This window comes from Apostichopus japonicus, chromosome 11, assembly GCF_037975245.1.
Source record: "Apostichopus japonicus isolate 1M-3 chromosome 11, ASM3797524v1, whole genome shotgun sequence".
Lineage (NCBI taxonomy): Eukaryota > Metazoa > Echinodermata > Holothuroidea > Aspidochirotida > Stichopodidae > Apostichopus > Apostichopus japonicus.
Genome location: NC_092571.1, coordinates 14,908,179 through 14,922,043, shown reverse-complemented (window position 1 = coordinate 14,922,043; position 13,865 = coordinate 14,908,179). Strand labels below are relative to the sequence as shown.

Sequence of the window (13,865 nt, the reverse complement as noted above, 5' to 3'; positions counted from 1 at the left end):
GTGAAGAAATTGATATATATTGAAAATCATTCAAGCATATTGAAAAAAAAAAAACATTTAAAACATGCAAATTTTTAATCGAAAAAATTGATTGAAATGTAACCATCTAATCGAATTGAATCTGAGATCACTTTTATGAACGATGTAACACGCAATTTGATCTCGGGATATACCTTACAATGCGTCACAAAGTTTTTCCACTGTAGGTGTATCTCGCGTCGATGGCGGTAACAATGTGTGTCCACGTGTGTACGGATTGGGTGCACGAATGTGTGTCTGATGTTACTCACCCAATAAATCAGAAAATAGCCATGGGTGGGGCCAAACATTACATCTGCACATTGAGGAAAAATTATTCTTATTTACCTGTTCTACCGCTTCACCCACCCCCTCCCACCCCCACCCCTGGTATATTCGCTCTCTGTCTGAAGCAACTACTTTCGACATTTATTTGTGGGGGTTTGTACAGTCGTGGTTACTAACATGTCTGATTGTTAAATATTCATACATGAGCTTTACAGTCTACTGCTTAACCCTTGATAGAGAAAGTCTGTTCTGTAAGTAATCTACATAGCTGAATGACTCATTTAGAAGATTTATGTTATCACTGCCATTAAATGTTTCAATAGATGCGAGAAATGAAACGTCGTTTTAATTACTGCACAGTTATATACAGTTATAAACCTATCAACGTAGAAAAGTACGACAACCGAGATCATAGAGAACCGTGATTTGGAGAGAATTTAATGGAGCAATAATTATAACGTATAAACAATAAAATATATACATGTATATATATAATATATATATAAAATATATATAATATATTATATATATTATACATATTATATATATATTATATATATAAATATATATATAGTTGGTTGGTTGGCGTCTATCTTGGCGCTGAGTGCTCTATGTCCGGTGGACAGAGCGAAATATACTTCAGTTGTCTGATGATCGCTCAACGCGTGAAACTCTGAGTTACAACTACTAATGTTCCAGTAGTCTCAATATATATATATATATATATATATATATATATATATATATATATATATATATATATATATATATATATGTGTGTGTGTGTGTGTGTGTGTAGCAACAATTTGAAAGCGAGTTAATCTTAGAGGATGATTTTCAGGTTGAAAAAAATTACAACGAAAATAGTACCCATCTATATCTATATATTCCCTACTTTGATACAGACTTTGATACAGACTTTGATATACTTTGATATAGATGAACCCTTCACCTCCCTCCTCCTTCTCACCCCAGTTCGCCCCTCGCTCCCGACTGATGCTTTGTTTATACAAATGAAGTAACAGATCCTTGATCTTAAAACTTTGAGACTAAATGAGCCATACACGTTCTTTGACTTGACTGGGGAGAGCATATTCTATCTTTCTTTCTTTTTATTTCTGTTCTTTTAACATGAATTAAGTGACTACTTTGCTGTAACCACGAGACTGTATAAACAACAATGATTGAAGACTATGTTTAACCCACTTTAAAGCAGCAGAAAGTTGCTTATATCTTGGATTCCTTATGTCTTCACTCCATCACGTACAATGAAATTCAAGAAAAGGAGTCGAGATTTCGTCCAATATTTACACAATTAAATTACGTTTTTTTTTCCTTCTTCCCCCCCCCTTTTTTTCTTTGAACTTTTCGTATCAGAGTATTCAATTAGAAATGGTAGCTTACAACGTACGAAAGAAATTACTTGTTATTTAGCCTCTGAAGAAGATCCTGCTAGGATCGAAACGTCAGGCCCTCGTACTATTCCCTTACACAGGCTCTTTAGTGGATAAGCAGTTTTGCTAACAGTTTTGTTTTATTTTGAAAAGAAATTACAGTATTATTACATTACAGGATACTGTAAGGTTTCGTCCGAATTTTCTGTATGATGTTTTTTCATTTCTTTTGCAAACATATTTCTAACTGGGATCAAATACAGATAACTTATACTAATGTAATCTTGTCAATATTTTGTATGTTTGGGTTCTTATTGCGATTCTTAATTTCAAACACAAATCCTCGATTCCTTGACTTAAAGTTCACTAGGGCGATCAATGTTACATACACGAAACGTTAAAGAAGTGTATAGTTCTATTTTAACGTAAATAAAAGTGACATTGGTTAGCCTGATCGTGCAACTGAGTATACTTAGACTCATCATATGTCATAATCATATGTCATAATAACAATCTTTTATAGTATACGCTATAGTTGAATCTAAGGCTTCTCAAGCCCAGGTCTTTCAACCATTGAGGCCACAACCCCAGGGCACGGGGTCAATTAGGGGGCCCTGGAAAATACGAAAGATCCCTGACAAAAAACAAGAGAATAAATAAAAGTGCTTTATCTTTTCATAGTATACTTAAATAAAAAAGTTTGAAAAAAGGCTAGGAACCTGGCGACATAATTTTGCCCTGAGGCAGAACAAGCTCTCGATGGCTCTTTTTATGCAAAGTTAAACTGGCGATCTTTGCTTTCGAAAGGAACTCGTAAACCTTTTCGGGATTTTAAGCTCATTTTTGAGGTGCACAAAGGCAAACTAACAATCTAGTATTTTGCTCAAATAGAATACATTAAAGGTCATCAGTTTTGACCCCTAAATGTGAGTCATAATAAACTTGGTTAGAACGATTCAAAAGTCCTTTCTCTCGCTATTCTAACCTTCCAAAAATTGTTCCCGACACATGTTTGGATAAGGGTATATCGTCATACAACCAAATGGTCTCCCCGAGGAAAGTTTCTTGCAGGGTGACAGCGAAAGTCTTGCCGACATTGAAGTACGACTTTTTTGGACATTACTTAGGACCGGTAATATAAATAACATGGCGTGTGAACGAAAACAGTGAAAGCGCCTCCACTAATTTATGAGCGAATATATCATTTTTATACATACGTATATATGTATATATTTATTTCTAGATATATATACATATAAGTTGCTGAATGAAATACATTTTTTCCCTTTGAAGTCACCTACATTGTGTTTTCAAGAAACATACTCTATTCTTTTTACATTAATGCTTATTTTTCATGTGAGACGTTCCTGTATCACAGCCACACGATGGCATTTCAGATATTTTACATCTGTCAACCCAGTTTGACAATTCACAAGTTATGACAATGGCGGGGAGTAACAAAGAAAGTTTTCTTCCCCTCGTCTGAGCGGGGAAAATGTCTGGCATGTTTTCTTTCCCGTAACCTACGAGATGTTAGAACAACCTTTCTACTTAAGATGAACAACAAAGAAGTATGCTGCTGAAGTCTCTCGTCAGCAGCATATGTAACATTGATATTCGCCGGAGTTATAAATAACAATCTTTATTATAATAAAAGAAATTTGACCATCGTAGAAACAACATCACGACGTCAGCGTGACGTCACTACATGCCGGCGTCTGTACTCCGATATCTTATGACAGTATATACTTTGCTATATAGTCATTTACCTTCTAGCTTTAAAGTAAACGATTGAAGAGTCATAATCTAAAAGCGAAATGAAAAAAAAAAGGAAGAGGGGAGGGATGAGATTATGCGAAGAAGTCTCTAGGGACAGTATAGCTAAGATTGAGGAGAATCTGTTAGTTACAACCAGTTGCACTGTGAGCAAGGGGGGGGGCAGGGGCTGGAAGCAAGGGGTGGGGTACATCGGCAGGCGGCGTAAAAAATTGTCGGGGATTTTTTTATTTTATTTTTTGAAATATACGGGTGCACCTCACTCTGTTGATCATGACACAAAAATAAAGATAATTTATTAGCACAAGCTTGCGTTTAGAAGTAATTATATATCTAATTTATTGTCTAACGATGTCTCAGCCGTTTGACGTATAAGCTTTCACTTATTTGAGGGTGGCGGTGGGATGGGGTGAGGTGAGGGTAGGGGTGGTATTCAACTTCGTCGACAACAGGAGCATAATAAAATAACATTAAATGGAAAATTGAACAACGGATAAAAAAAACTGCCCATAGCTGGTAAATTTGTTGGAACTCATGCGCACAAGTGTGCTTGTCCTTTGAGAATGAAGCGATCGTTTTTGGACAAGTTACATTTACCTCGTGTTTTAATGTGACGTAAGGCGGCTATACTTCGCTATCGGGAGAGTCGATTATTAGTTATATAGGTTTATACGCAACCATTAAATGAATGCCCGATCCTTCCGTGAAACCCGTAATCTGATGTAGTAAATCTAACAAGTTTACCTCTCACACTCGCAACCTATACGAAGGGTCATGGCAATGTATTGATAACACAGGAAAAGGCATAATCAAGGAATTGCTATGTAGAGCCCAATGGGTTTTATACACTGATCTAAGATGGAACCATTTCGTGCAAAATACGTTGAAATCAGTTAACAACATTAGCCTACATCTCATTAGTACAAAGGCAAACTCGGGGAATGTGAAATATTGTTTAAACATCATTACACATAATTATACAGCATCATACTGTGTTAGAGTCATTCCGAGTATAGGTTTAAATTCCATCACAACTGTAACAATTAAGAACTGTCTCTACGAGACGAGGTATAATATCAACAACAGCGAAAACAACAATAACAACAAGTTTTATTCTGTTCTTCAGTTCTGAAATTATTACACATGTCCTGCTACCGCCAAAACTATTTCTTATTGATATTTTTGCCTGGTGACGTTACTCATGCATGAGTATCCTATACTAGCTGCTGTTACACCAACAATTCGAAACCCGAGTTTAAAAACATCATTTTACCGGAACGGTTTCTCATCACCTGTCATACGATAATCTAGCCTGGCATATCCGTACAGTCGCGCTAACAAGAGAGCTCAACTTACTTTCTTTCTTTCATTTCTTTTTATAATTTTTTTCGCCTTCTGTTTTTATTTCTCTTTGAGCTATCTGACTGTGTGGTATCTTGCTGAGTAGCGGCGACCCGATAGTTGCTTCATTTTGTTCCGTGATACCGGTATGACGTCAGCAAAAGATACACATGGACTCGACCAGCTTCGCGAGTGTTGACAATCAAACGACACCATAAAAAGAATGGCCGTATCTTGAAAAATAATTTATGGTCTGTAATTTTAGAATCAGAGTGTGTTCTTCGTTAATATATAACATTAAAGCCAATATAGGAACGGGCGAACCAAAATTAGATAAAGTCCAAGGGGGGCTATTCCATCATCACTCGGTATATATAAACAAATGAGTAATGTCTCCCTATTTCTTGCCCTTTTGCTGAGATACGGTTCGTGCTCTAATTTATTACATGAATATTGTTTAATACGATGTAATTTAGGCGGGGAAAAAAAAGAAGAAAAAAACTGTCAAGGCTCAAGATCCAAAACTGATTGCTTATACTTGAAAAAGACAAAATTAAACTTTCGTGAACTAATTTAAACCCCCTCTACAAACAAAATAATAAAAATGCTGATGAAAAAACTGAAAGTAGAAGGGTGATGTTGATATGAAGATGAATGACAAGTATATAGAACTAGAAATAGGCCTATGTTCAGAATGTTGTTTTCTACTGTAAAGGATTGTGTAATATGAAAACTTTACTTAAAAAATAATAATAAGGATAATAATACTAATAATACTACTAATAATAATAATTTTTATCCATTTCATTTATTCACGATTATTAAACATGTATATGGTACATCGATTATATTTAGAGTTCTGATAACAACATAGGTATGTTATCTGAATGATACAAAGGAATTATTAACATCATGCAAAAATTGATTCTGAATTGAGTATTTCTTCTTCTCCTCTTATACCGAAATATATGTATACACATCCAGAAAAACAAACCTTCAGTGAATACAAAACTCACGCTTACACACGCGAAAAAAAGGACATATACATACACATACAAATACCCACACACACACACACCCATACACACAAACTAATACAGATAATATATAGTATATAATAATAATAATAATAATAATAATAATGATAATAATAATAATAATAATAATAATAAAATCCCTTGCAGACTAACCAGGTCCCCTCCCCCCTCCTCCAAAAGAAAAAAACAGAATGAAAAAAGAAAAGAAAAAAAAAGAGTTTTGGGCCAAGTACTTAATCCATTCTTGATTCCACTTTTCGTGTTCACATAGAAGGACAGTGGTCACGTATACGTATGCCATCATGGGGATTATTTTATACGTTCCTCTGATTATCACGATTCCTTGCACGCAAAGGATCGATACTACGCATGCTCAGAACCAACTAGCCTCGTTAAGTTTGTATCACAAACTTTTAAAGGTGCATGGGTGAGTGCGGTTCATGGTGGAGACAGCAAAGCTTGAAGTAAAAGTTAGCCGTTAAGTTGCCAAATATCAGTAATACAGGTGGAATACTCATGTGGCCAGACATATAGAGACTATACAAGCCCACTGATATTAGGAATGTGTACTACTATAGTTTGTACTCAGTAACCACCTCGCGCAGAGCAAACATTAGGACACGCACTGTACTATACCTGTGCGCATTCGGTGCCACACCAAAATATTACGTCACTCGTTTAGTCCAATAAGATTAACAAATGTGTCGCCCTGTCACCATGCAGTTTTGTTTGGGACGAGCATGAGTACTTACTTTCATCATCATTAAATGACAATAACAGTTTCAACCCCGATGCTTGCATGCAAAGTCGAACAGACGAGACTATATACCTGTTATGGAAGTACGCCACAGTTAGGCTATGTGTATACAGCTGTTGCGCATTGTTAAGAGAAAGTAAGAAAGTAACTCTCTCGTGACTTGTAGCCTACATGATCATTGTATAACAAATATCGTCACCAAAAACTGCAACAGCAACAGCAACAAGAATAACACCACCCTCCCCCGGGCCCCCACCCACAGCGACCATATCCACACACAAAAAAAACACTTCTTTCTGTTTTCGTTCTACGAACATGCTGCTTTAAACGAGACGCGTCCTTTAGCTGATATATCATCTTCACTAGTACGGTCAGATATAAATAGCAAACCGCGCATTGCAGCTGTGTTCTTTAAAACAAACACACGATACCTACTGCGGTAGTATTGGGGGAACAATTTATCACAGTTAGATGAGCTCACGACATTATGTTATGCCAGAATACGTTAAATATTTGTAAACTGTGGCATTTATCATCTCTCAAAGTAAGTAGGTTTACATGTATAACTGAACCCTTTCAGTGAAGGTATATCTTATTCTATTTTTTTTAAGTTGAAATATTCATTTATATCTGTTGTCATTTGCATACGGAGCAGACGACAGATGAATTACGGAAACCTATAAGGGACTTACTTAATTTGTAAACTAAATCGCAGACCCCATTGAAATCATTCAACATTTAAACTACAATTACAAAGTGGAAAATTCTTGGGTATAAAGTTTGAGTCGGAGGGGGGGGGGGGGGTGCGAAAAAATGACTCTGTCCGTGGCAGTGGGACATGTGACGTCAGATCTAAGGGAGAAGACATGCAAAGTTACCTCAAACTATTCCGAAAATACCTTTTGAATTATTTTTCAACAGAAAAATTGTTTTAAAGTTATTGTTTAAAACGTTCTTAATGTTCTTGTGTTTACATGTCATCTAATTAATTCACCGAAATTCATATAAATGCCAAAGAAAATTTGTCACAAAAAAAATATGAAACCTGTAAGTGTCTTTGCGTTAAAAATAAAAAGGAAAGCCAATTGACATCGTGTCTGTTTCATTAATTGCTATCACCCTTGGAACAATGGTCAGGGACGGAGCCGGTATTTAAAAAAAGAAAAAAAGAATGAGAGGATGTGTTGCCTTGGGGTCCCTTCAGTCGACGGCCATATAGGGGCGTCTGGGAGGCAGAGGAGCGGGGGGGGTCCTCCTTCCGAAGAAATAAGGATGAAAATGAGACTATGAGTGTAAGTCTACACGCAAGGTTGTGCTTAAAATTATAACTACTTTTAATTTGTTCGTGTGGGACTGAAATTATAATAATAATAATCAGCAGTTATTTTGACGATGTTTAAGCGACCACAAAATATGGGAGAAACCCGCAAGGGCTTATGGCTTACAACTTACACGTCGGGTGGCTTCCAATTCAACATTTTTAACTCATATTTGGGATCTTTTCAATTGAGAAAGTCATTTCAGATGGGAAAAAAATCGTAGATTGCTCTTAGATGAAAAACCCCACCTTACTATGACCTGGACGGGTATCGAATCCCGAACCTCCCGATTGCTAAGCCTCATTGCTTCAAATGCCACTGCCCTTATCCACTCGGCCACAGCACAGGTAGTTGGGAGAGGTAGAGTAAGGGGGGAGGGGTGGGGGGTGTACACCAACAATCCCTGGATCCAAGCAGGATCATTTCAGGTACTGAGATGCAAGATTGAAATAATGTCTGACGTCATTTAAATAGAAACCTTCACGTTTAGAAACTGACACTGAGAGTAAACTGTACAGTTTATCGGTCTTTATAAGGCTAGAAAAGATTATCCACGGGTAATTTTTGTTTTGTAACCGATCGAATAAGACCAAGTATAACCTAACTTTCTTAGTTTATCAATATGTAACAAGTCCTACCCCTATCATCAGTTTTTTAAACCCCCCCCCCCCTCGCCACCCACCTCGCCACCCCAATTCATGATTATCTTTTCACCGCTCTTTTGCAACATCAGCAATGACATCAAACCTGAAAAGTATATATCAAGTATAATTAAAGTGGAAGAAGACTTCCATTTTGTTCTCACCATTTCATAATTTATTACTGACGGATTAAGTCTTCTAAGCTATTAGCGATTTTTGTTTATTTTGGCTATATGAACCTACATAGCCATTGACTTTCTATTATACCATTTTTGGGGGGTAAGCGTCACTACTTGTGACTTATTTTCATAAAATGCTATCACAATGGCTATTCACTTTATGTTAAAAGTTATCTGCAGTATACCACATCCCAGATATACGAGAGTCATTTAACTTAACGGAAAAGATCTCTATAATAGAAAGAAGAAAAATATATTTACAGAAATAAACACAATTAATCTGCTTGTATGAGATGCAGGTCTCGTCTATTCCGAATCCTCCGGCAGACTTAAAATCGAAATCTGAAAGTTTCAAATTTCCGATCTTCATCTTTGTATTCACAGAGAGGCAAAATTACCTGAGTGAAATACGAACTCTGGAGCCATATACACACACACACACACACACACACATATATATACATTCATATATATATATATATATATATATATATTATATACAACCCCCCTCCCCTCCCGCCAAAAAAAAGTAAAATATGATTTGAAGTAATCGGGAAAATTATTCCTGTCAAAATTCTTCTCCACTTTCAGCTAATGGCATCTTCCCATCACGTTCGGCAAAATAATTTAAATAATTTAAAAATGATAAGCTCACAGACCGGCTTGCAAAACGTTCGGGAGATGCCGTTCACTTGTGAAATATTGTTACAAATGTCTTCTTCCATTTATTATTCAATTTATTTTGACTATAGTGCAGGGAGCAGGGCAAACGAATGCATGGTCCTCGGCCATATAATCCCTCGAGAAATTTAGAAACCAAATTTGCATATACGAAAGAGGATCAGTTTAACCAGAATGTTGTGGGGGCCAAAAAAATTGTGTTTATTTAGAAGTTTTAGGCACGCTATAGGAAAAGGGTAATGTACTATAAAATAAAGAGTTTTCTCGTCATATAACGAAACATCTAGTCGCCCTAACCCAAAGAAAAAAATTCCGAAAGGGGAAGATGAACACCGCTTCCTTAAGATTCCTCCTTCAGACAACCTATGTACACCCTCCTCCCCTATACCCGATTCACATGCTAGTATACAATACTATATTGTACTGTCATTTAAAAAATATTAACAATATAATTGTTAGCATCATATATTATTGTACCATGTAATACTATATGCTATATCCAATGATTATTATGATACAATATTATTTTACGATACTTGTAAAACGGGCATAACTAAATGCAACCTTATTATTGTGGATGTTATATATTATATTATTATGATGATACAATATTATTGTACGATACTATGTAACAAGGGCAATACGAAATGCAACAATATTATTGTGGATGTTTGTTATTGTATTACAATCATATAGTATTATTGCAAGCTACTATGTGAATCGGATGCTATACTCCCCCACCCCCCCCCTCCCTAACTCACACCCCAATTCGAAACAATGGCTAGTGACTTGTTCGTATAGTCATATCGTGTGGACAAAAATACACCAACAACTTATTATGTTTTAAATGGCATCCCTCTGTTGAATTAGTAGTAGCAAGGATCCTTCTGACATATATACACTAGAGTTTTACAATTTATCACCAGTATGAATCTACAGCCAGATCCTGTTATAGGTAAACGTAAAGCCAGCTTTTCATCTTTAGCTGCAATGATATATGTCTGTAAGATGAACAACTCCCAGAACTATCGAAGGAGGATCTTGTTACGTATAGAAGATAGCAGTGTTTACATGTTATGTCAGGTGTCTGCCATTTTTGCCATTGTGCATATTAAAAATGTTTCGATGTTGTTGGGTTTTTTTTTTTTTGGGGGGGGGGGGGTTGTGTGGGGATGGCAGACGAAATGAAGGCATAGACTAAAGGGTTAAGGGATGTGGAAGCTGTTTAACAACTATGCAGTAATATTCAGAGAAATGCTGGGTCCCGAAGGGGATACAAAAACCTGTTTTAGTGAGTGCTTGTCAGTAAAAACAGCCATGTTTGGATTTTGCAAAGTTTGTGAACATAACTAGCTCTTCTTCAGTGCGTGACCACTGATAGTGACAACTTGTAGCAGAAATTAATTTGTTTTCCCCTCTTCAATTTCAGCATTTGCTAAAGCCAACCTCTGTTAAAGAAGTAAATAATGAAAAAAAGTGAAAAAAAAGTTTTGAAGGACTATTAACCCATTTTGTCACATCAGAGTATATGAAATCACATGAGAGATACAGCAATTTTATTGAAATTTAATTTAAAAAAAATTAATTAAAACAAGATAAAAAGGTATTTTAAATTTTTAAGCGACGGAAGGAACCATTTAACTCAGATAATAAGTTTCTCTGCAGCATTGTACATCCGAACCTCTTAACCTAAAAAACATGTGTAGAAACATATAAAAACATTTGAGATTGAAGATCACTTGAGTCATTCCATGAGTCCCCCTTATCAATCAATTGGACACGTTTGGATGTGTCAAATGACATTGAAGTAGTCCAATTCTAATGACTGTAAAGTGAGCGACTAATGAAAAATGACCTCATTACGTGCAAGTAAACACATCTTCAGGGGACATGAACAAGAGCTACTTGAATGAGGTCAAGTTTGTAAGTTGCTCGCCTCGTCTTGTCTGAGTAGAAGCTCCTCGAATCCATTCGGCTGCATACATGTATATATTCACAGTTTTAACGACCATTTCCTATCCGATGTGATCGACAATAAACAGTATATACTGTACTTGCATGTAAACCTTTCTCATATTTATTCGAAAACCGTTTAAAACATGTTATGTTCGTCGTAGGATAATGACTCACTAACAGATCTGCAGGAAGTGACGTCATATCTGCACGTCGTAGGATAATGAGCTCTCTAACAGATCTACAGGAAGTGACGTCATATCTGCTCGTCGTAGGGTAATAAACTCTCTAACGGATCTATTGGAAGTGACTTCATATCTGCACGTCGTAGGATAATGAACTCTCTAACAGATCTACAGGAAGTGACGTCATATCTGCTCGTCGTAGGATAATGAACTCTCTAGCAGATCTACAGGAAGTGATGTCATATCTGCACGTCGTAGGATAATGAACTCTCTGACTGATCTACAGGAAGTGACGTCATATTTGCTCGTCGTAGGGTAACAAACTCTCTAACGGATCTATTGGAAGTGACGTCATATCTGCACGTCGTAGGATAATGAACTCTCTAACGGATCTACAGGAAGTGACGTCATATTTGCTCGTCGTAGGATAATGAACTCTCTGACTGATCTACAGGAAGTGACGTCATATTTGCTCGTCGTAGGGTAACAAACTCTCTAACGGATCTATTGGAAGTGACGTCATATCTGCACGTCGTAGGATAATGAACTCTCTAACAGATCTACAGGAAGTGACGTCATATTTGCGCGTCGTAGGATAATGAACTCTCTAACATATCTGTAGGAAGTGACGTCATATCTGCGCGTCGTAGGATAATGAACTCTCTAACGGATCTACAGGAAGTGACGTCATATATGTATGCATATATATATATATATATAGCATGGGTACGGTACATAACGAAGTCCCCTTTCTATGTAGAACCAGTGTGCGGACAAGGCTCTACAGGCGAGTGTTCGAGTGCAAACATTGTATTAGTATTTATATTTTCCTAAACGCCCCGAGTACGTGTATGAGTACAAATCCGGTCATATGGGACACGTACGACTACAGGCTAGTACGTATACCGGATTACGGACTCACCACAAATATGGCATTCCCCTAATTTACAGGCATGACACGTTGGAGGTTTTTTACAGTCAACTTCTCAAATGTATAGGGAGTGCATTTTTTACTATATATGCGCAAAATGTGTGAGGCTCACTAAATATCGGCAGTTAGGCTGAGACAAACTTGTTACAAGTCATTCACTGAAAGGAACAGTACTTTAAATAATTGTGTTTTAAAATGTTCTTTCTCTCTATCTCTGTCGAGTCATGTCTAGTTTCTGTTTACTTTGATTGAGACGATCTCTGCCTACATCGGAAGAGGGTGCGCCGGGGGGGGGGGGGGGTTAATAACGTTTCAACTTCTTGTTTTATTAGTATATACTATTTAATTTCTTCCTCTACTTCTATTTCTCCTGTTTACGATATAATTAATAAACTTTCCTACTTAATATGTATGATGTAACAAACCAAAACCAAGGCAGCTGGCGAAGAAAGGTGATTTGATTGGAGGGGGTAGGAAGCCATGCATAATCTTGCACACAATAATTAGAAGACATCGGTACAGCGTTATCAATTCACATATATACACTATATAGGTTATCAATTCTTTCTTATAGTCGAAAGACTTGTCAAGCATGTATTAACAACTTATCTATAGGATACGCCGATAGGTATTATACAACGGATACGTGTAGACAATAAAGTATAAACATAGAGCAGAGTTGTTATATTCTGATCTATGAGTATAATATATTGGCCGATACTTCCATGAAACAAATCAACTAGTCTATTAGTTTCTGATCAACCCGAGGACACGTGTGTAATATACTATATTACGTATCGTAGTATAAACAGGGAAAATAGATGTATTAGAGGAAACAACTAAACAACAAAGAAAAGAAATTAGAAAAATCAAATTAGTTGTGAAGAAAATGATTGCTTGGTGAGTGGTATACCACGTGACTGCACCGATATGTGTCATGTTATGTGTACATATATGCATGGTAGCTCTATTTTGATATCTCGTTCCTAACCGTGGTATGGCTGTTTTAAGTATAGTGTTTACCATGTTCTTTTCTAGATTCAGAAATTGTTAGATTAATACCAATCTGTTTAATACTCCTTCATCTTCCCTTCTATCCAAGATTGGTAAAGAAATAAGTAGTTACAAAAATGAGTAGTAACAACGGTCAATTATAAAATTGGAGAAGAAAAGAAAAAGAGTCAGCCCCGATTCTTTAATTCTTAAATAGTCTGGAAGAGGTTACGTGTAATTGGTAATTTAAATTGTCTGTACAACAGCGTTTAGCAAAGTATAGACCCATCTCTATACTGACTAAGAACTATTTCAAAGCAGCGAGAATACCGGCCTCACAAGTCACAAGACTACTTAAAATTATCATAAACG

The 13,865-nt window shown here is 36.5% G+C and overlaps 1 protein-coding gene across 2 annotated transcripts in view; it reads right to left on the bottom strand.

Moving 5' to 3' along the window:
• Nucleotides 1-13,865, bottom strand: part of LOC139976006 (metabotropic glutamate receptor 3-like) — a 93,006-nt gene that overhangs the window by 32,248 nt on the left and 46,893 nt on the right. The window lies entirely within an intron of this gene.